At 57.4% G+C, this 22,500-nt stretch overlaps 1 non-coding gene across 1 annotated transcript; it reads right to left on the bottom strand.

The window, feature by feature from the left end:
- Positions 1-3,539: 3,539 nt before the first annotated feature.
- Positions 3,540-3,658, bottom strand: LOC131863169 (5S ribosomal RNA). Its single transcript, XR_009362104.1, has one exon. It is a non-coding gene; the product is annotated as a 5S ribosomal RNA (ribosomal RNA).
- Positions 3,659-22,500: the final 18,842 nt, after the last annotated feature.

The raw sequence follows: 22,500 nt of genomic DNA on the forward strand, positions 1-22,500 counted from the left end.
GGTGCGGCGTGCACGAAGTCGGAGCCCGGTTTGCCCCGGGTGCGCACCTCGCGTGCACCTTCGCCGCGGTGGGCACCATGGCGTGCACGAAGTCGGAGCCCGGTTTGCCCCGGGTGCGCACCTCGCGTGCACCTTCGCCGGGGTGGGCACCTTGGTGTGCAGACCTTGGCTGGGTTGCGCGCCCTGGTGGGCACCATGGTGCGCACCAAGGAGCGCTCCGAAGTGTGCTCCAAGGTGCGGCCTGCACGAAGTCGGAGCCCGGTTTGCCCCGGGTGTGCACCTCGGGTGGGCACCTTGGTGCGCATGCCTTGCCTGGGCTGCGCACCAGGGCGGGCTCAAGATGGCACCCGCGTTCCTTTTTTTTCACTATCTTTCAAAACGGAAATTTTAAAATCTCATTTTTTTTTGCCTTTTTCTGGAAATTAGTGAAGGCAGCGCATCAAAGGTGCGCACCTCGCTGCCCACCACGGTGCGCAACGCCGGTGGGCACCCGGGAGTGCTTCGAAGTGTGCTCCAAGGTGCTGCGTGCACGTTGTCGGAGCCCGGTTTGCCCCGGGTGCGCACCTCGCGTGCACCTTCGTCGGGGTGGGCACCTTGGCTGGGTTTGCCCCGGCTGCGCTCCGAAGCGGGGTTATTGGAGCGCCGCCTCTTTTTTTGTCGGAGCGTTTGGTGGGGTTTCTCGCATTGGCTCTTCCGAGGCCCGGTTGCCACCCTGGCGCGCACGAAGTCGGAAGTAGGGTTAATTGCCCGGGTGCGCACCTTTGCCAGGGTGGGCACCTTACCTGGGCTGCGCACCAGGGCGGGCTCAAGATGGCACGCGCGTTCCGTTTTTTTCACTATCTTTCAAAACGGAAATTTTAAAATCTCCTTTTTTTTTTGCCTTTTCTGGAAATTAGTGAAGGCAGCGCATCAAAGGTGCGCACCTCGCTGCCCACCTTGGTGTGCTCTGAGGTGCGCACCCGGGAGCGCTACGAAGTGTGCTCCAAGGTGCGGCGTGCACGTTGTCGGAGCCCGGTTTGCCCCGGGTGCGCACCTCGCCTGCACCTTGGCCGGGGTGGGCACCTTGGCTGGGTTTGCCCAGGGTGCGCTCCGAAGCGGGGTTACTGGAGCGCCCCCTCTTTTTTTGTCAGAGCGTTTGGTGGGGTTTCTCGCATTGGCTCTTCCCAGGCCCGGTTGTTGGGTGCGCTCCCACCCTGGCGCGCACGAAGTTGGAAGTTGGGTTAATTGCCCGGGCGCGCACCTTCGCCAGGGTGGGCACCTTGGTGCGCACACCTTGGCTGGGCTGCGCACCAGGGCGGGCTCAAGATGGCACCAGCATTCCCTTTTTCTCACTATCTTTCAAAACGGAAATTTTAAAATCTCGTTTTTTTTTTGCCTTTTATGGAAATTAGTGAAGGCATCGCATCAAAGGTGCGCACCTCGCTGCCCACCTTGGTGTGCTCCGAGGTGCCCACCACGGTGCGCAACGCCGGTGCGAACCCGGGAGCGCCCCGATGTGTGCTCCAAGGTGCGGCGTGCACGAAGTCGGACCCCGGTTTGCCCCGGGTGCGCACCTCGCGTGCACCTTGGTGCGCACACCTTGGCTGGGTTGCGCGGCCTGGTGGGCACCATGGTGCGCACCAAGGAGCGCTCCGAAGTGTGCTCCAAGGTGCGGCGTGCACGAAGTCGGAGCCCGGTTTGCCCCGGGTACGCACCTCGCGTGCACCTTCGCCGGGGTGGGCACCTCGGCTGGGTTGCGCGCCCTGGTGCGCACCAAGGAGCGCTCCGAAGTGTGCTCCAAGGTGCGGCGTGCACGAAGTCGGAGCCCGGTTTGCCCCGGGTGCGCACCTTCGCCGCGGTGCGCACCATGGCGTGCACGAAGTCGGAGCCCGGTTTGCCCCGGGTGCGCACCTCGCGTGCACCTTCGGCGGGGTTGCGCGCCCTGGTGGGCACCATGGTGCGCACCAAGGAGCGCTCCGAAGTGTGCTCCAAGGTGCGGCGTGCACGAAGTCGGAGCCCGGTTTGCCCCGGGTGCGCACCTCGCGTGCACCTTCGGCGGGGTTGCGCGCCCTGGTGGGCACCATGGTGCGCACCAAGGAGCGCTCCGAAGTGTGCTCCAAGGTGCGGCGTGCACGAAGTCGGAGCCCGGTTTGCCCCGGGTGCGCACCTCGCGTGCACCTTCGCCGCGGTGGGCACCATGGCGTGCACGAAGTCGGAGCCCGGTTTGCCCCGGGTGCGCACCTCGCGTGCACCTTCGCCGGGGTGGGCACCTCGGCTGGGTTGCGCGCCCTGGTGCGCACCAAGGAGCGCTCCGAAGTGTGCTCCAAGGTGCGGCGTGCACGAAGTCGGAGCCCGGTTTGCCCCGGGTGCGCACCTCGCGTGCACCTTCGCCAGGGTGGGCACCTCGGTGTGCTCCGAGGTGCGAACCCGAGAGCGCTCCGAGGTGCCCACGAAGTCGAAAGTCGGGTTAATTGCATTGTTTTCCCCGGGTGCGCTCCGAGGTGCGCAACATCGGCGCGCACCAAGGAGGGCTCCGAAGTGTGCTCCAAGGTGCGCACGATGGCGTGCACCTCTGGTGCGCACGATTCGGAGCTCGGTTTGACCGCGGTGCGCACACCTTGGCTGGGTTGCGCACCTTTTGTGCGCTCCAAGGTGCGCACGAAGTCGGAGCTCGGTTTGCCCCGGGTGCGCACCTTCGCCAGGGTGCGCACCTTGATGCGCACGCCTTGGCTGGGCTGCGCACCTTGGTGGGCGCCATGGTGCGCACCTTTCGTGCGCTCCAAGGTGCGCACGAAGTCGGAGCTCGGTTTGCCCCGGGTGCGCACCTTGGTGGGCGCCATGGTGCACTCCGAGGTGCCCAAGATTGGTGCGCACCAAGGAGCGCTCCGAAGTGCGCTCCAAGGTGCGCGCGAAGTCGAAAGTTGGGTTAATTGTCCGGTTTGCCTCGGGTGCGCACCTTGCGTGCACCTTCGCCAGGGTGGGCGCCTTGGTGCGCACACCTTGGCTGGGCTGCGCACACCTTGGCACCCGCGTTTCCTTCATTTTAAATTTTTTTTTTTTACAATCTCTCAAGTGGGAAATTCTATAATCTCAACTTTTTTTGCCTTTTCAGGAAACTTTTGAATGGAGCGCATCATTGGTGCGCTCCGAAGTGTGCTCCAAAGCTCTCTCCAGCTGCGTGCACCTGCCCCGGCCGCGCACCCGGCCCCGCCCAGCTTCGCTCACCTGTCCCGGGCGTCTGGTGCGGAACCTTAGAGTAAGAAACATCACCGTGCACCTTGGCCAACGTGCGCGACTCGACCGAGCGCGCACTGGCCGAGGTGCACACCGATTTCACCTGGGTGCGCGCGCAGCACCTCGGGCGCACCGGGGTGCGCGCACAACGCCCGGGTTGCACCGTGGCCTGTGTGCTCGGGGCGCCTCGGGTGCGCGCTCGGTGTCGCCCCCGCGCGCGCGGTAGTGCGGGCAGCGCACCCCGGCCCGGCCCGGCCCCGACGAGAACGCAAACGGGCAAAAGGTTTATTCAAATAGCATTGCGACGCCCGGCGAAAAACTAAAAAAGGGTGCAACACCGGGACTTCCCGGGAGGTCACCCATCCCAGTACTACTCCGGCCCAAGCGCGCTTAACTGCGGAGTTCTGATGGGATCCGGTGCACTAACGCTGGTATGATCGCACCCGTTATGAGCTTGTCGCAGTGTGTACTTAGCAAACCGCGACCCACGTGCGAATCCACCCCGGCCACCCACCCCCGTCGAGGTGCACACCCTCCCTCGCGAAGTGCGCCCCGTTCGCCAAGTGTGAGCCCTGCCCGGGTGCGCGCACCTTGCTAGGGCGTCGGGTGTGCACCCGGCCCGGCCTACGTGCGTGCACCTGGAGGGGGCGTCGTGTGCGTGCAGTGTCCCGTCTGCAACGCGGTGCCCACACACCACCTCGGGCGCAACGACCTGCGCTCACATGTGGGCCGAGTGCACCTTGGTGCATGTTCGGGGCGCCTCGGGTGCACGCTCGATCTTGCCCCGGTGCACCAAGGCGCTCGGTTTGCCCCGGGTGCGCACTTGGTGCAAGGTGGGCACCCAAAATAGGGATCAAGCACCAAAACACAAGTTTCGGGATGCAAAATGGGACCCAAGGACCACAAATGCGTTCCAAGACCCATGATGGGTCCACGAGAACAAAAATGTGTTCCGAGACTTAATAAACAAATATTGGGTTTTAGGAGAAGAAACATGCTCTGATGCCCAAAACGAGAATCGACCCCGAAAAGGCCACAGGCCAAAAGTGGGATGCGAGACAAAAAAAAATGGGACCCGAGGACCAAAATTGGGTTCCCAGGTCGAAGACAGGGCAACCGGACAAGAAACGACCTCTAAGGCTCGAAATGAGTCCCGACGACTAAAACTTGACAAGAAGCACCCATCAGGCACCCAACTCGACACCCATGGGATGCCGACCCACCCGGGCTTCCACCTAGCACACCTTGGCACCCACCCACCCTCGCACCCAACCTCGCACCCAACTTAGCACCTTTGAACCCACATTGGCACTCACCCTGACCCTGGCACCTTGGAACCCACATTGGCACTCACCTTGACCCTGGCACCCACCTTTGCACTCACCTTGGGACCCACCCTGGCTCCCACCTCGGCACCCACCCAGACACCCACCTTGGTTCCTTGGCACCCACCTTGGATCCTTGGCACCCACCCCGACACCCACCTTGGCACGCAACTTGGCTACTTGCCACCCACCTTGGCTCCTTGACGCCCACCCCGACAACCACCCCGTGACCTACCCTGGCTAGGGTTGGTGCACACCCACCCTGGTGCCCACCTTGGCACCCACCCTATGACCCACCTTGGCACGCACCTTAGTACCCACCCCGTTACCCACCCTAGGACCCACCCCGTGACCCACCTTGGCCAGGGTGGGTGCACCCACCCTGGTGCCCACCTTGGCACCCACCCATCCTAGCACCCAGCCTGTGACCGGGCTTGGAACCCAACCTTGCACCCGCACCCGTCTTGGCCAGTGTGGGTGCGCACCCATCCTGGCACCCACGTTGTGACACACCCTTTAACCCACGCACCCTAGCACCCACGTTGGCACCCACCTTGGAACCCAACCTAGCAACTTGGCACCCACCCCGTGACCCACCTTGGCATCCACCATAGCAGTCGCCGACTTGGCACCCACCTCGGCACCCACCTTGACACTTGTGGACCCACCTTGCCACTCACCCTAGCATCGACCCATCCTAGCACCCACCCTGGCACCTTTGCACCCTAGCACTCACCCATCCTAGCACCTAACCTGTGACCCACCTTGACACTCACCCTCGCACCCACCTTGGAACCCAACCTAGCACCCACCCACCCTGACACCAACCCTAGCACCTACCCACCCTTGCACCCACCCTGTGACCCATCTTGGCACCCACCCATCCTACCACTCAACCTATCACCCACCTTCTCACCCACCTTGGCATCCACCTTAGCACCCACCCACACTGGCACCTTGGCACCCACCTCGGGCAAGGTGGGTGCACACCCACCCTGGCACCCAATTTAGAACCCACCGAGCATGTTACCCACCTTGGCACCCACATTGCAGCCCACCCTAGTACCCACCCTATGACCCACATTGGCATCCACACCCTAGCACCCAGGCACCTCGACACCCGCCTTGACACCCACCCTAGCACTGAACCTGTGACCCACCTTGGAACTCACCCTAGAACCCACCCACCCTGTGAACCACCTTGGCATCCACCTTAGCACCCACCCACCTTGGCACCCACTCTAGCACTCACCCATCCTAACACCCAACTTGTTACCCACCTTGGCACCCGCCCTCGCGTCCACCTTGAAACCCACCCTAGCACCCACCCACGCAGGAGCCCACCTTGGCACCCAACCTAACACCCACGCATCCTGGCACCCAACTTGTGACCCACCTTGGAACCCACCCTAGTACCCACCTTTGAACCCACTATATCACCAACCCACCTTGGCACCCACCCTATGACCCTCTTTGGAATCCACCCTAGCACGCACCCACCCTGGCACCCACCATGGAGCGCACCCTAGCACCCACCCACCTCGGCACGCACCTCAACACCCACCTTGGTGTGCGCACTGCGCCAACCTCTCAAAGACCCTATGTGGTGCGCTCCAAAGTGTACACCTTTGGTGCGCTCCAAGGTGCGCACCTTTGGTGCACACCGAGGTGCACACCAAAGTGTGCACCGAGGTGAGCACCAAAGTGCACTCCAGGGTGCACACCAAGGCGTGCACCTTTGGTGCGGTCAATGCAAACGAATTCGGAAGTTGGGGTCGATGTCCTAATCGCTGCTGCAGACTACACGTATGAGAATCGGACAAATAGCTTTATATAGGGGAGGTGTTGCGTTTGATGGGTCGACTCCCCTGGTTGTGTGCACTGCACCAACTTCAAAGACCCTGTCTTGTTTAAGAAGTCAAAAGTTGGGGTGGATGTCCTAATCATTGCTGCAGTCTACGCATGTATGAGAATCAGACAAATAGCTTATATAGGGGAGGTGTTGCATTCGGTGGGTTGACTCCCCTGGTTGTGCGCACTGCGCCAACCTCAAAGACCCCGCATAGCAGAAGAAGTCGGAAGTCGGATTTTGGTGAGCACCAAGGCGTGCACCTTTGGTGCGGTCAACGCAGACGAATTCAGAAGTTGGGGTGGATGTCCTAATCGTTGTTGCAGGCTACACATGTATGAGAATCAGACAAATAGCTTATATAGGGGAGGTGTTGGGTTTGATGGGTCAACTCCCTTGGTTGTGCGCATTACGCCAACCTCAAAGACCTTGTTTTCGTTAAGAAGTCAAAAGTTGGGGTCAATGTCCTAATGGCTCCTGCAGGCTACACATGTATGAGAATCGGACAAATAGCTTATATAGGGGAGGTGTTGGGTTTGATGGGTCGACTCCCCTGGTTGTGCGCATTACGTCAACCTCAAAGACCTTGTTTTCGTTAAGAAGTCAAAAGTTGGGGTCGATGTCCTAATTGCTCCTGTAGACTACACATGTATGAGAATCAGACAAATAGCTTATATAGGGGAGGTGTTGGGTTTGATGGGTTGACTCCCCTAGTTGTTCGCATTACACCAACCTCAAAGACCTTGTTTTCGTTTAGAAGCCGAAAGTTGGGGTCGATGTCCTAATTGCTCCTGCAGGCTACGCATGTATGAGAATCAGACAAATAGCTTATATAGGGGAGGTGTTGGGTTTGATGGGTCGACTCCCCTGGTTGTGCGCATTGCGCCAACCTCAAAGACCCTGCATTGCGGATGAAGTCGAAAGTCAGAGTTTGGTGTGCTACAAGGTGTGGTCGAAGGTGCTCACCTAGGTGTGCACCTTTGGAGCACAGGAAAAGTGCCCTCCAAAAGTGCGCACCTTTGGAGTGCACAAAAGTGCCCTCCAAAAGTGCGCACCTTTGGAGCGCAGAAAAGTGCCCTCCAAAAAGTGCCCTCCAAAAGTGCGCACCTTTGGAGCGCAGAAAAGTGCCCTCCAAAAAGTGCCCTCCAAAAGTGCGCACCTTTGGAGCGCAGAAAAGTGCCCTCCAAAAAGTGCCCTCCAAAAAGTGCCCTCCAAAAGTGCGCACCTTTGGAGCGCAGAAAAGTGCCCTCCAAAAAGTGCCCTCCAAAAGTGCGCACCTTTGGAGCGCAGAAAAGTGCCCTCCAAAAAGTGCCCTCCAAAAGTGCGCACCTTTGGAGCGCAGAAAAGTGCCCTCCAAAAAGTGCCCTCCAAAAGTGCGCACCTTTGGAGCGCAGAAAAGTGCCCTCCAAAAAGTGCCCTCCAAAAGTGCGCACCTTTGGAGCGCAGAAAAGTGCCCTCCAAAAAGTGCCCTCCAAAAGTGCGCACCTTTGGAGCGCAGAAAAGTGCCCTCCAAAAAGTGCCCTCCAAAAGTGCGCACCTTTGGAGCGCAGAAAAGTGCCCTCCAAAAAGTGCCCTCCAAAAGTGCGCACCTTTGGAGCGCAGAAAAGTGCCCTCCAAAAGTGCGCACCTTTGGAGCGCACAAAAGTGCCCTCCAAAAGTGCGCACTTTTGGTGCGCACCAAGGCGCTGGTTCGGTCGTTGCAGGCGAGTTCGGAAGTTGGGGTCGATGTCCTGAGCGGAGGTGCAAACTACACAGGTGTCGGAATCGGACAAATAGCTTATATAGGGGAGGTGTATGCTTCGATGGGTCGACTCCCCAGGTTGAGCGCACCGCGCCAACCTCAAAGACCCTACGGTATGGATGAAGTCGGAAGTTGGGTCCGATGACCGATTCGATTAGTAGGTATGCTCATGAGGTCGGAATTTGGGTCCGATGACCTGCCATGTGCAGGAAGGCGAATGTTGACACTGTGCGTTGCAAGGTGCACACCAAGGCGCTGGTGCGGTCTTTTTAGTCGAGTTCGGAAGTTGGGGTCGATGTCCTGATCGGAGGTGCAAGCTACACAGGTGTGGGAATCGGACAAATAGCTTATATAGGGGAGGTGTATGCTTCGTTGGGTCGACTCCCCGGGTTGAGCGCACCGCGCCAACCTCAAAGACCCTACGGTATGGATGAAGTCGGAAGTTGGGTCCGATGACCAATTCGATATGTAGGCATACTCGCGAGGTCGGAATTTGGGTCCGATGACCTGCCACGTGCAGGAAGGCGAATGTTGGCACTGTGCGTTGCAAGGTGCGCACCAAGGCGCTGGTTCGGTCGTTGGAGGCGAGTTCGGAAGTTGGGGTCGATGTCTTGATCGGAGGTGCAAACTACACAGGTGTGGGAATCGGACAAATAGCTTATATAGGGGAGGTGTATGCTTCGTTGGGTCGACTCCCCGGGTTGAGCGCACCGCGCCAACCTCAAAGACCCTACGGTATGGATGAAGTCGGAAGTTGGGTCCGATGACCGATTCGATATGTAGGCATACTCGCGAGGTCGGAATTTGGGTCCGATGACCTGCCATGTGCAGGAAGGCGAATGTTGGGACTGTGCGTCGCAAGGTGCGCACCAAGGCGCTGGTGCCGTCGTTGCAGTCGAGTTCGGAAGTTGGGGTCGATGTCCTGGTCAGAGGTGCAAACTACACAGGTGTGGGAATCGGACAAATAGCTTATATAGGGGAGGTGTATGCTTCGATGGGTCGACTCCCTGGGTTGAGCGCACCGCGCCAACCTCAAAGACCCTACAGTATGGATGAAGTCGGAAGTTGGGTCCGATGACCGATTCGATACGTAGGCATATTGGCGAGGTCTGAATTTGTGTCCGATGACCTGCCATGCGCAGGAAGGCGGAATTTGGGTCCGATGACCGAGTTGATGGCGTGCCATGCGCAGAAAGGCGGAATTTGGGTCCGATGACCGAGTTGATGTTGATGGCCCGCCATGCACAGGAAGGCGGAATTTGGGTCCGATGACCGATTTGAAGGCGTGCCATACGCAAAAAGGCGGAGTTTGGGTCCGATGACCGAGTTGATATTGATGGCCCGCCATGCGCAGGAAGGCGGAATTTGGGTCCGATGACCTGACATACGCATGGAGTCCGACTCGGGGGCCGATGTTCGATTCGATGACTTGCATTGTGGGTAAAGTCGGAAGTTGTGGTCTTTGACCCGATTCGATGACCAGACTTCGGCTGCTTGAGAATCGGACAAATAACTTATATAGGGGAGGTAGTGTTCTCGAGCATCCTCCCCCCGTGCCCGTTTATGTCGATTGATGCTGGTGCTCGACTGGTTGGAGCGCTCGGATGCAAAAATCTTGCACCAGGATTTATCGATTGTGATGGACACGGCAAGTCTCCTGATTGCTATGCAGGAGCTCATCGTGAATCTCTATGCGGCCTTGGTATGGACTCGACCTGCGGAATGGTTCGGCAATGGTAGTCGCTCCAACACGTCCTTGCAATGGCCACAGAGGTGATTCGACTAGAGCTCCAGTCTAGCTTTTGGGTTGCTTGGCGGACTGGTATAGCCGCGATCGAGTTCCGGCCATGAACGTTTTAGATAGCTCTTGGGCTTTCTGGGACGGAAGTCGGAAGTTTGGGCTGTTGTCCGATTTGATGACCATTCTTCGGATGTGTGAGAATCGGACAAATAACTTATATAGGGGACTGTCACGGGCTTTGGGAGTTAAGCCTGTGCGGCACCGACAAGTCCCGACCCGACTCGGATCCGTTCAAGGTCAGAGACCTTCGGCCTACGCCTCGTCCCTTCCAATATTGCGCTAAAGCGGAATGCACAATGAAAATGCAGATCGACTTGCTCCCAGAATGCATAAAAGGATACGATGCAATGCGGAATAAAATAGACAACACAACATTCAAAGGTGGGGCGAGGTGCCCATATCCTTTATTATTATCCTCAAAGATTACAATGCTGGATAGAACTCGGTATTGAGAAATACCGGTCGCCCCCAAATGGATTGCCCAGCCAGCCAATCTGACTCGGACAAGTTACAAAGAGTCCCTTCGACTCAGACTGGGATCGGCTCGCTCGAGAGGAGAACCAGTTAGCTCCTCGAGGTGCCAGATCGCCAAGTCACAAGACCCCAATGCTCGCCTGAGCAATAAAGTCCCTCGCTGCAATACTCGCACTCAGACTTGCGACGCCGAAGACTCGCATCTGTCTGCTCGTCTGCTCGCTGCCGAATGCTTGATCGCTGATGATCCTGATTCTGAATCTGCCTCTGCTTCTTCCTTCCCAAGAATGAGCATCCCGCTCATCTTATATACTGGAGGGTCGGACCCAAATAAAAGAGCCGTTGGGCGGATAGGGCCGGCCCAAAAGGAATCCCGCCAATGGAAAATTAGCGCCCATATAGGTCCGGACTCATATGAGTTAAGTCCGCGCTAAGAAGAACATCGGCCAAGTCCCATGTCGGCCCCCGCCAAAGAAATAAAACATATCGGCCCCGCCGATGAAATGAATTAAGTCGGCTGTGTGAAACACCAATTCCATGTCGGCTATGCAAAAGAAAGAGTTCCGATGCAAAATGGAACCCCACTAAGGCTGGACCCGATCCAAAAACTGTGCAAGTATTCTGCCCAATGCAGACCCGTTACATCCTCCCCCACTAAACTAGTGGCGGCGCCCTCGACGCCAGCACCCCTGCACAAAGCACTGGGAGGCATTGACCCAGAAATCTACTCCTGTCTGGGCGGGTTCCTCCTGGAGAGGAACTCCATGATTATCTCCTCGTCTCGCCATAACGACTCACTGCGTTCCCAGGAAGCGGAGTCTCGTCCCTGTCCTTCGAACATCACCAAGAACTCACGGATGCCGTTCTTGCCTCCTCCTCGTGTTCGCATTGCAAGGACCTGGCTGACTCTGCGGTCCGGATTGTCCAACACATTCGCCGGGCCTCTGTTCGGAATATTTCTTATCAGATCTTCGTCATCTGGACCAAAGACTTCGCCGGGTAGACGAAGCAATCTGTCCCAAAGTGGTTCATACGGCCTTGTCTTATGTTCCTCCCAGGTCCAGTGATCCACGGCCTCAGAACAACTCGCCATGATTTCCAAGGATTTCCGAGTACTCTTTTCGTCGGATAGATTGGTGCTACCTCCGATCGACATCAAGTCGCCATAACGGATTATTCCCTGTCGATCCCAAGTGGTGAAGATATCATCTTCACAAAGAGCCTCATTGAACCCAATGAAGTCTGGAAAGGTATCAATGTGTAACTGAACAGGTCCCCCTTCTTGTCTCCTGAAAGTGAGGGATGCTGAAGTGAAACTTCCTGCCTGTGCCTGTTCAGGAGAAGTGACATCGCCCTGCGATCCACCTCCTCTAGCCATGACATCCCGGGTAGGTCGGGATTCTTCATCATCATTCGCATGCTGGTTTATCAAACGTAAGGTGCCCAATCTCATCTTGGTGCTCACCTCGGGAATGTCTTGATTCATGACTTCCCTAGCTGCGACGATCTTAACATCGTCCAAGCAGGCCAACCCCTGCGGCTCTGCTCCTACCGGCTTGCAAACAAACTTGTGTGCCAACAATTCCGCCAACTGATCCAGTTTGGCGCTGAAAGGATCTGCCTTGGCTTCTGGCTGTTCCATCCAGACCCAACGTTGCAAAGCTTCCGAACAACTTGCCACGAGCTCGGATGCACGGGGGTAGTCTTCCGATCGAAATTCTCCTCCAGAACCGAGAACTAGCAAATCTCTCAAGGAGATGACTCCGCTGTTCTCCCATCTATCCAAGATGTCTACCTCCGAGTAGATGTCTGGCAACTCGGCGGACCCTGTCAAGATCTCGAAATCCACATAAAGTCGGGCTGAGCCTCCTCTCAGTCGTCGGAACAAAAGACTGGTGGTTCGAGTGTTGGTAAGGAAGTCGTTCCCCAACGGTTCCTTTGGCTGCTTTGTTTTGTCCCGCCTAATCCTTTCGAACTCATACAGGCCAAGCAAGACATCCTTCGATGTCGTCTCGCCCCGGTTCGGTACAGTAAGAGCTGATCTCTCTATCAAAACTCTTTTCAGCAACTCAAATGCTGTCTGCTGCTTATCGCCCCATTTCCATCCGCGGTCCTTCTTCAACAGATCCGTCAAGGGGCTCGCAATCCGGGAATAGCCTGCTACAAACTTGCGATAGTAGTTAGCTAAACCAAGGAACTGTCTCACCTCATGCACATTGCGAAGCGGCTCCCAGTCTCGGATTGCCTGAAGCTTCTCCGGGTCTGGTCGGATCTGGCCATGACCAAGAATATGGCCCAGAAACGGCACTTCCTCCTGCGCAAAAGCACACTTTTCCTTCTTTGCGAACAGCTGATGTTCTCTCAACAAAGCAAACACCTCCTGAAGGTGCCGCTTGTGTTCCTCCATGTCTCGACTGTATACCAAAATGTCATCCAGATACACAACAACGCACTTGTCCAATAATGAGCGAAACACATCGTTCATCAAGGTGCTGAAGGTTGCAGGAGCGTTAGTGAGACCAAAAGGCATAACCAAGAATTCATAGCTACCATACCTCGTCGTGATCGCGGTCTTCTCCTCATCACCTGGCGCGATCCTGATCTGATAGTAACCCTGCCTCAGGTCCAACTTGGTGAACACTCTTGCATCGACCAGTCGATCAAAGCTATCCGCTATGAGAGGTAACGGATACTTGTTCTTGATGGTGAGCTTGTTCAAAGCTCGATAGTCCACACACATCCGAAGGCTTCCATCCTTCTTGCGCTGGAACAATACTGGAGCAGCATAAGGTGATCTGGAGGGACGCAAGTATCCTGCCTCAGCGAGCTCTGCCAACTGCTTCCTCAACTCTTCCATCTCTGGTGCGGAGAGTCGATAAGGAGCCTTCGCTGGTGGTCTTGCCCCTGACTCCAGTTCGATCCTGTGATCAACGTGCCTCCTCGGTGGTAACACAGCTGGGAGCTGGTCTGTCATAACATCCGCAAACTCGGACAACACATCCTGGATCGCCGAGGTGTTAGAGGGTCCTGACGACTCTCCTTCATCCCAATCTCCAATCAGTGCGGCCAAAAACAACTCCTCCTGCCTTCCCTTGCCAACCTGCTTAGCACTGAGCGCATTCAACAGGAGATCCTGTTCCACGCTCTTCATCATCGGAACCATACTTGGTCTGCTCGGATCCAATATCAGCAAACAGCTCAAGTGTGGCACCACAGCTGCTGATGCCGACCTCAAGAACTCCTGCCCGAGTATGAGATCGAACTCATTCATTCCAATGGCGATCAAATCAAGCACACCCTGCCACGACCCAACTCGGATGACTTCCTTATGGATCTCACCGCTCACCTGCTGCGCGGGTGCGGTCACCGCCTTGAACTGATTTGTAGTGGGCTCGATCTTGAGTCCAAGCTTCTTCGCTCGGCATGCGGAGATGTAGTTGTGGGTGGCACCTGAATCCACCATAGCTAGCACCTTCTTGTTGCCAAAGAAAGTCTCCACAAAACACAACTCGTGCTTATCGGCCACTTCGGTAGAATGTTGCACTGCATTCAGGAGTTGCAAGGTGCTCATTGCGGGCAACTTCTTCTCCTCGAACAACAGCGCGTTGATCCTACTCCGATCTGGACAGCTCCGTGCCCAGTGATCATCTTTGCCACAGATGAAACACCCTGGATCACGATCCTTCTTCTTCTCAGTCTGTGTGTGATCTTTCTTCTTCGGGTTACCTTCTCCATTCGACTTCTTCGGTTTCTTCTTCCTGGGCTCGCCGTTAGGATCAGAAGGAGGTCCGCCTCCCTTCTTCTCTTTCCGGCGGAAGTTCTTCTTGTAGTCTGTTCGAGCTCCACCAAAGCCCCTAGCTGCATCGCCCTTATAATCGAGCAGCCCATCCGCAACTGTGATCGCCTCGGCCAAAGTCTGAACTTTCTGTCTCCTCAGCTCATCCTTCGCCCAGGGTTGCAGACCCTTAGTGAAGAGGAATAACTTCTCGAAGTCGCTCAACTTGGTGCATTCCAAATCCAACACCTGAAATGCCTTGACATACTCTCGAATAGTGCCAGTATGCTTGAGTTCATCGAACCTGGATCGGATGATCCAATCCGAATTCCCAGGTCGGAATTGATCATGAAGCGCTGCCTTCAAGTCAGCCCAGGACTTGATCGGTTTCACCGTCTTCCCAGCGCGTTCATCTGCCTGATGCGTTCGCCACCACAGCTTCGCACTGCCGGTAAGGTATGTTGCAATATCCTTGACCTGTGCCTCATCAGACGTCTTCGGTGCACACGACAGGTACTCCTCAACATCCCAGAAGAAATTATCAAGTGCCTTGTCATCGCGCTCACCGTCATAAGTTCCAACTCGAGTTGCCTTAGAACCATGCGTTCCTCCCTGCAACAACGAATGGAAGATCTGTTGCCCCTCTTTGAGGAAGCGGATCTCTTCCCTCAAAGACTCTATCTGTTCCGCCAGCTTCGACCACTCTGCCGTCATGCGCTCCTCGAGGTCGGACTGTTCCAAGTCCTCGAGTCGATTTTCATGGTCTTGGAGCCAATCGCGGTGCTTCGGATCTTTCCCCTTCGAAGACACCTTCGCAGCCTTACTCTCAGGTTGCACGACCTCCACTTCATGCTGACTATCTGTATCTGCCATCTTTCGATCTGCACAGCCCCGGATCTGATCCGAAGCTCTGATACCAACTGTCACGGGCTTTGGGAGTTAAGCCTGTGCGGCACCGACAAGTCCCGACCCGACTCGGATCCGTTCAAGGTCAGAGACCTTCGGCCTACGCCTCGTCCCTTCCAATATTGCGCTAAAGCGGAATGCACAATGAAAATGCAGATCGACTTGCTCCCAGAATGCATAAAAGGATACGATGCAATGCGGAATAAAATAGACAACACAACATTCAAAGGTGGGGCGAGGTGCCCATATCCTTTATTATTATCCTCAAAGATTACAATGCTGGATAGAACTCGGTATTGAGAAATACCGGTCGCCCCCAAATGGATTGCCCAGCCAGCCAATCTGACTCGGACAAGTTACAAAGAGTCCCTTCGACTCAGACTGGGATCGGCTCGCTCGAGAGGAGAACCAGTTAGCTCCTCGAGGTGCCAGATCGCCAAGTCACAAGACCCCAATGCTCGCCTGAGCAATAAAGTCCCTCGCTGCAATACTCGCACTCAGACTTGCGACGCCGAAGACTCGCATCTGTCTGCTCGTCTGCTCGCTGCCGAATGCTTGATCGCTGATGATCCTGATTCTGAATCTGCCTCTGCTTCTTCCTTCCCAAGAATGAGCATCCCGCTCATCTTATATACTGGAGGGTCGGACCCAAATAAAAGAGCCGTTGGGCGGATAGGGCCGGCCCAAAAGGAATCCCGCCAATGGAAAATTAGCGCCCATATAGGTCCGGACTCATATGAGTTAAGTCCGCGCTAAGAAGAACATCGGCCAAGTCCCATGTCGGCCCCCGCCAAAGAAATAAAACATATCGGCCCCGCCGATGAAATGAATTAAGTCGGCTGTGTGAAACACCAATTCCATGTCGGCTATGCAAAAGAAAGAGTTCCGATGCAAAATGGAACCCCACTAAGGCTGGACCCGATCCAAAAACTGTGCAAGTATTCTGCCCAATGCAGACCCGTTACAGGGACTGTGTTGTCTCACGCAGCCCCCTCCGTGCCCCTCTATCTCGACCGATGTTGGTGCTTGAAAGGGTTGGGATCGCTCGGATTTATAAACGTGCACCACCATTTGTCGAGTGTGAGGGACGCGGCAGGTCTCCTAAATGCTATGCGGGCGCTCTCTGAGAATCTCTATCCGGCCTCGACACAGACTAGTCTTGCTGAATGGTTTGGCACTGGTAGTCGATCCAACACGTCGTTGTTGTGGCCGCCTAGGCGATTCGATTCGAGCCCCCGTCTAGCTTTTGGGTTGCTTGGCGGATTTTGCCCTATCCGCAAGTGAGCTCGGTCCCTAAACGTTCGAGAAACCCGATTGCTATGCGCCGACTCTCTTTCTTGCGAGCCTCCATCTAGCTTTTGGGTCTCTACGGAACGGAAGTCGGAATCTGGGACCGTTGTTTGATTCGACGAGGCAGACTACGGTTGTGCGAGAATCGGACAAATAACTTATATAGGGGAGGTGTTGACTGGAGCATTCTCCCCCGTGCCCCTCTAACTCGACCAATGCTGGCGCTCGAACGGTGGTAGCGCTCGGATTTTCATTGAGCGCCAGCATTGGTCGATTTAGAGGGGCATGCGAGATTCCCGAATGCTATGCGAGGGCTCTAACGGAAATGTCTATTGGTTTCGGTATGGATGCAATTGCGAGTGGTTCGGCAAAGGTAGTCGTTCCGATGCGTCCATGTCGTGGCCAAATCGATAATTCGATTTGAGCCCTCGTATAGCATTTGGGTCTCTCGATGTGATTCCGCATTCCAGTCCCTTTGGGCACTGCTTGAGCCGCATCCCAGGGGGTTCCCTTCCCAATAATCTGCCTCGCAACCCGATTGCTATGCGGTGAGGCTCCTCGGCCGCCTCGGAACTATCTGTGTATCAGACGCATCGCGGGATAAGGGGTTGGCAACGGTAGTCGCCCCAAGCGCGTCCGATGCTTGGACCATTCCGAGGCGGCCCTGAAGCCTCTTCCGTCTAGCCGTTGGGTCCTTCTCGCCGCATCCCTCGCCTCGCACCCCGATTGCTATGCGGTGAGGCTCCTCGGCCGCCTCGGAACTATCTGTGTATCGGACGCGTCGCGGGATAAGGGGTTGTCACTGGTAGTCGCCCCAAGCGCGTCCGATGCTTGGACCATTCCGAGGCGGCCCTGAAGCCTCTTCCGTCTAGCCGTTGGGTCCTTCTCGCCGCATCCCTCGCCTCGCACCCCGATTGCTATGCGGTGAGGCTCCTCGGCCGCCTCGGAACTATCTGTGTATCGGACGCGTCGCGGGATAAGGGGTTGTCACTGGTAGTCGCCCCAAGCGCGTCCGATGCTTGGACCATTCCGAGGCGGCCCTGAAGCCTCTTCCGTCTAGCCGTTGGGTCCTTCTCGCCGCATCCCTCGCCTCGCACCCCGATTGCTATGCGGTGAGGCTCCTCGGCCGCCTCGGAACTATCTGTGTATCGGACGCGTCGCGGGATAAGGGGTTGTCACTGGTAGTCGCCCCAAGCGCGTTCGATGCTTGGACCATTCCGAGGCGGCCCTGAAGCCTCTTCCGTCTAGCCGTTGGGTCCTTCTCGCCGCATCCCTCGCCTCGCACCCCGATTGCTATGCGGTGAGGCTCCTCGGCCGCCTTGGAACTATCTGTGTATCGGACGCGTCGCGGGATAAGGGGTTGTCACTGGTAGTCGCCCCAAGCGCGTCCGATGCTTGGACCATTCCGAGGCGGACCCGAAGCCTCTTCCGTCTAGCCGTTGGGTCCTTCTCGCCGCATCCTTCGCCTCGCACCCCGATTGCTATGCGGTGAGGCTCCTCGGCCGCCTCGGAACTATCTGTGTATCGGACGCGTCGCGGGATAAGGGGTTGTCACTGGTAGTCGCCCCAAGCGCGTCCGATGCTTGGACCATTCCGAGGCGGACCCGAAGCCTCTTCCGTCTAGCCGTTGGGTCCTTCTCGCCGCATCCCTCGCCTCGCACCCCGATTGCTATGCGGTGAGGCTCCTCGGCCGCCTTGGAACTATCTGTGTATCGGACGCGTCGCGGGATAAGGGGTTGTCACTGGTAGTCGCCCCAAGCGCGTCCGATGCTTGGACCATTCCGAGGCGGACCCGAAGCCTCTTCCGTCTAGCCGTTGGGTCCTTCTCGCCGCATCCCTCGCCTCGCACCCCGATTGCTATGCGGTGAGGCTCCTCGGCCGCCTTGGAACTATCTGTGTATCGGACGCGTCGCGGGATAAGGGGTTGTCACTGGTAGTCGCCCCAAGCGCGTCCGATGCTTGGACCATTCCGAGGCGGACCCGAAGCCTCTTCCGTCTAGCCGTTGGGTCCTTCTCGCCGCATCCCTCGCCTCGCACCCCGATTGCTATGCGGTGAGGCTCCTCGGCCGCCTTGGAACTATCTGTGTATCGGACGCGTCGCGGGATAAGGGGTTGTCACTGGTAGTCGCCCCAAGCGCGTCCGATGCTTGGACCATTCCGAGGCGGCCCCGAAGCCTCTTCCGTCTAGCCGTTGGGTCCTTCTCGCCGCATCCCTCGCCTCGCACCCCGATTGCTATGCGGTGAGGCTCCTCGGCCGCCTTGGAACTATCTGTGTATCGGACGCGTCGCGGGATAAGGGGTTGTCACTGGTAGTCGCCCCAAGCGCGTCCGATGCTTGGACCATTCCGAGGCGGCCCCGAAGCCTCTTCCGTGTAGCCGTTGGGTCCTTCTCGCCGCATCCGTCGCCTCGCACCCCGATTGCTATGCGGTGAGGCTCCTCGGCCGCCTTGGAACTATCTGTGTATCGGACGCGTCGCGGGATAAGGGGTTGTCACTGGTAGTCGCCCCAAGCGCGTCCGATGCTTGGACCATTCCGAGGCGGACCTGAAGCCTCTTCCCTCTAGCCGTTGGGGCTTTCTCGCCGCATCCCTCGCCTCGCACCCTGATTGCTATGCTGTGAGGCTCCTCGGCCGCCTTGGAACTATCTGTGTATCGGACGCATCGCGGGATAAGGGGTTGGCAGTGGTAGTCGCCCCAAGCGCATCCGATGCTTGGACCATTCCGAGGCGGCCCTGCAGCCTCTTCCGTCTAGCCGTTGGGGCCATCTCGCCGCATCCCCCACCTCGCACCACGATTGCTATGCGGTGAGGCTCCTTGGCCGCCTCGGAACTATCTGTGTATCGGACGCATCGCGGGATAAGGGGTTGTCACTGGTAGTCGCCCCAAGCGCGTCCGATGCTTGGACTATTCCGAGGCGGCCCTGCAGCCTCTTCCGTCTAGCCGTTGGGGCCATCTCGCTGCATCCCCCACCTCCTCGGCCGCCTCGGAACTATCTGTGTATCGGACGCATCGCGGGATAAGGGGTTGGCAGTGGTAGTCGCCCCAAGCGCGTCCGATGCTTGGACTATTCCGAGGCAGCCCTGCAGCCTCTTCCGTCTAGCCTTTGGGGCCATCTCGCCGCATCCCTCGCCTCGCACCCCGATTGCTATGCGGTGAGGCTCCTCGGCCGCCTGGGAACTATCTTCGTATCGGACGCATCGCGGGATAAGGGGTTGTCACTGGTAGTCGCCCCAAGCGCGTCCGATGCTTGGACTATTCCGAGGCGGCCCTGTGGCCTCTTCCGTCTAGCCGTTGGGGCCATCTCGCCGCATCCCCCACCTCGCACCCCGATTGCTATGCGGTGAGGCTCTTCGGCCGCCTTGGAACTATCTTCGTATCGGACGCATCGCGGGATAAGGGGTTGTCACTGGTAGTGGCCCCAAGCGCGTCCGATGCTTGGACTATTCCGAGGCGGCCCTGCAGCCTCTTCCGTCTAGCCGTTGGGGCCATCTCGCCGCATCCCCCACCTCGCACCCCGATTGCTATGCGGTGAGGCTCCTCGGCCGCCTTGGAACTATCTTCGTATCGGACGCATCGCGGGATAAGGGGTTGTCACTGGTAGTCGCCCCAAGCGCGTCCGATGCTTGGACTATTCCGACGCGGCCCTGTGGCCTCTTCCGTCTAGCCGTTGGGGCCATCTCGCCGCATCCCCCACCTCGCACCCCGATTGCTATGCGGTGAGGCTCCTCGGCCGCCTTGGAACCATCTTCGTATCGGACGCATCGCGGGATAGGGGGCTGTCACTGGTAGTCGCCCCAAGCGTGTCCGATGCTTGGACCATTCCTAGGCGGCCCTGAAGCCTCTTCCGTCTAGCCGTTGGGGCCTTCCCGCCCCATCCCTCGCCTCGCACCCCCGATTGCTATGCGGTGAGGCTCCTCGGCCGCCTTGGAACCATCTGTGTATCGGACGCATCGCGGGATAAGGGGTTGGCACTGGCAGTCGCCCCAAGCGCGTCCGATGCTTGGACCATTCCGAGGTGGCCCTGAAGCCTCTTCCGTCTAGCCGTTGGGGCCTTCCCGCCCCATCCCTCGCCTCGCACCCCGATTGATATGCGGTGAGGCTCCTCGGCCGCCTTGGAACTATCTGTGTATCGGACGCATCGCGGGATAAGGGGTTGGCACTGGTAGTCGTCCCAATCGCATCCGATGCTTGGACCATTCCGAGGCGGCCCTGCAGCCTCTTCCGTTTAGCCGTCGGGGCCTTCCCGCCGCATCCCTCGCCTCGCATCCCGATTCCTATGCGGTGAGTCTTCTCGGCCGCCGCGGAACTATACCTGTTATTGCTACTGCATCCTTCGGCTGGTAACCTCCTCTGCCGCCTTGGAACGTTCTCTTTGTCGGACGCGTCGCGGGATAAGGGGTTGGCACTGGTAGTCGCCCCAAGCGCGCCCGATGCATAGACCGCTCCGAGTCGACCTTGCTTTCAGCCTCTCACATGCATAGACCTCTCTGAGTCGACCCTGCAGCCTCTCACGTTTAGCCTTTGGAATCTCGCCTCACAACATGATTGCTATCCTTGATGCATCCCTTGCCTCGAGCCCTGATTGCTTTCTTGGCTGCATCCCTCCTCTCCTCACAGCCCGGTTGTCATCACTGCTTCATCCGTCGCTTCATGCATTCTGGCTGCTGGGCCCTTCCCACCGCACACCTCGATTGCTATCTCTTCTGCATCACACACCCCGATTGCTATCTCTGCTACATCCCTCGGCTCTCACTTCTGCATCCTTCGCCTCACACCTCGATTGCTATCAATGCTGCATCCGTAACCTCACACCCCGATTGCTATGCGGGGAGGCTCCTTGGCCGCCTTGGAAATTTCTGTGTGTCGGACGCACCGCGGGATAAGGGGTTGGCACTGGTAGTCGCCCCAAGTGCGCCCGATTCTTAGACCGCTTCGAGGTGACCTCGTAGCCTCTTTCGTCCAGGCTTCCTGCCTTCAACGCCCTTTTTACACCTCGATTGCTATGCGCGGGCTCGTTGGCGTCTATCACCTCTCTGCGAAGAGTGGCACGATGATTGTTGGGGTAAATCGTAGCAGTCCGATCTCTGGCCTTGGGCCATTGTGAGGGCTGATCGATTTCCTGTGCGCATCTCGTGTTCGCCCAGTAACAGACTCGACGACTTGTAATCGGTCTTGTTCCCGATTGTTCCTGGAGGTAGTCTTCGGAACTCTTGGATTTGACCTGTCACTCGAACTGTCCTCTTCCGAGGATGCTTGTGTGTGTGTGCTTGTGCCATTTCCTTGGCGGTATTAACGAGATATTAAAGAGCGGAGTGAGCGCCTCGCCCAGCTATGTTTGGGGCTCTCACTCCCTTACCCGGTGTGCGACCGCTTTGCACGTAGGTTGCGGAGCATCGCGACTCTTTCGATGTTTGGCGGTTGTCTTCCGGTGATGCGTTGGTCCCGAAGTGCACGTTACTAGCATTTCTGCCATTGTTCTCGATCTTTGGCACGTTCCTTCGTTGCAATTGGATATATATCTCCGTTTATACGCGCAGGCTTCTCCCGCCTATTCAGCGCTGTCCCACTCTCAGCACTCTCGTGGTCTCCTTGGCTTCTCTCTCCCGTGAGCGAGCTCTCTTCTCGAGTCTTTTCCATGTCCCATGGAGGTTGCCTTGCGAAATTCGGGCACACAAACGTGACCGGATAAGAGCGGAATTGCCTATGAGGAGAAGCTCACCTTAGGGAGCAGCAATGCCGAGTGTTTCGACAGAGGGTAGAGGGGGCGTTGTTTGGGCGGTTGCACAAAAGAGTGCTACGTTTGCACTGAAGGTTGCTTCTTCGTCTCCGACGAACTCTTCGAGGCAAAAAAGCTTGTTTACGGGGTCGAGGTGGGACTGTTCGTGCGAGTTGCGCCACCAAAAGTGCGTAGGGGGCATATACCTGGGAAATGGATGTCTCTGAGTGGCCTTACTCGGTCGCGTGCACGGTGCATTCTCTAACGGCAGGACTGTCGCGAGCATGTGCGGTTCGGATGTTTTCGGGTAAAGGGTTCCGTACGGGATGTTCTTCCCAGGCTCCTGTGAACCGAGACTCTGCATCGTCATGCTCCGGCTCCCGTGGGTGCTTCATGCCTCGTCGAGCTGT

The sequence above is a fragment of the Cryptomeria japonica genome, unplaced genomic scaffold, assembly GCF_030272615.1.
Source record: "Cryptomeria japonica unplaced genomic scaffold, Sugi_1.0 HiC_scaffold_56, whole genome shotgun sequence".
In the NCBI taxonomy this organism is placed as follows: Eukaryota; Viridiplantae; Streptophyta; class Pinopsida; order Cupressales; family Cupressaceae; genus Cryptomeria; species Cryptomeria japonica.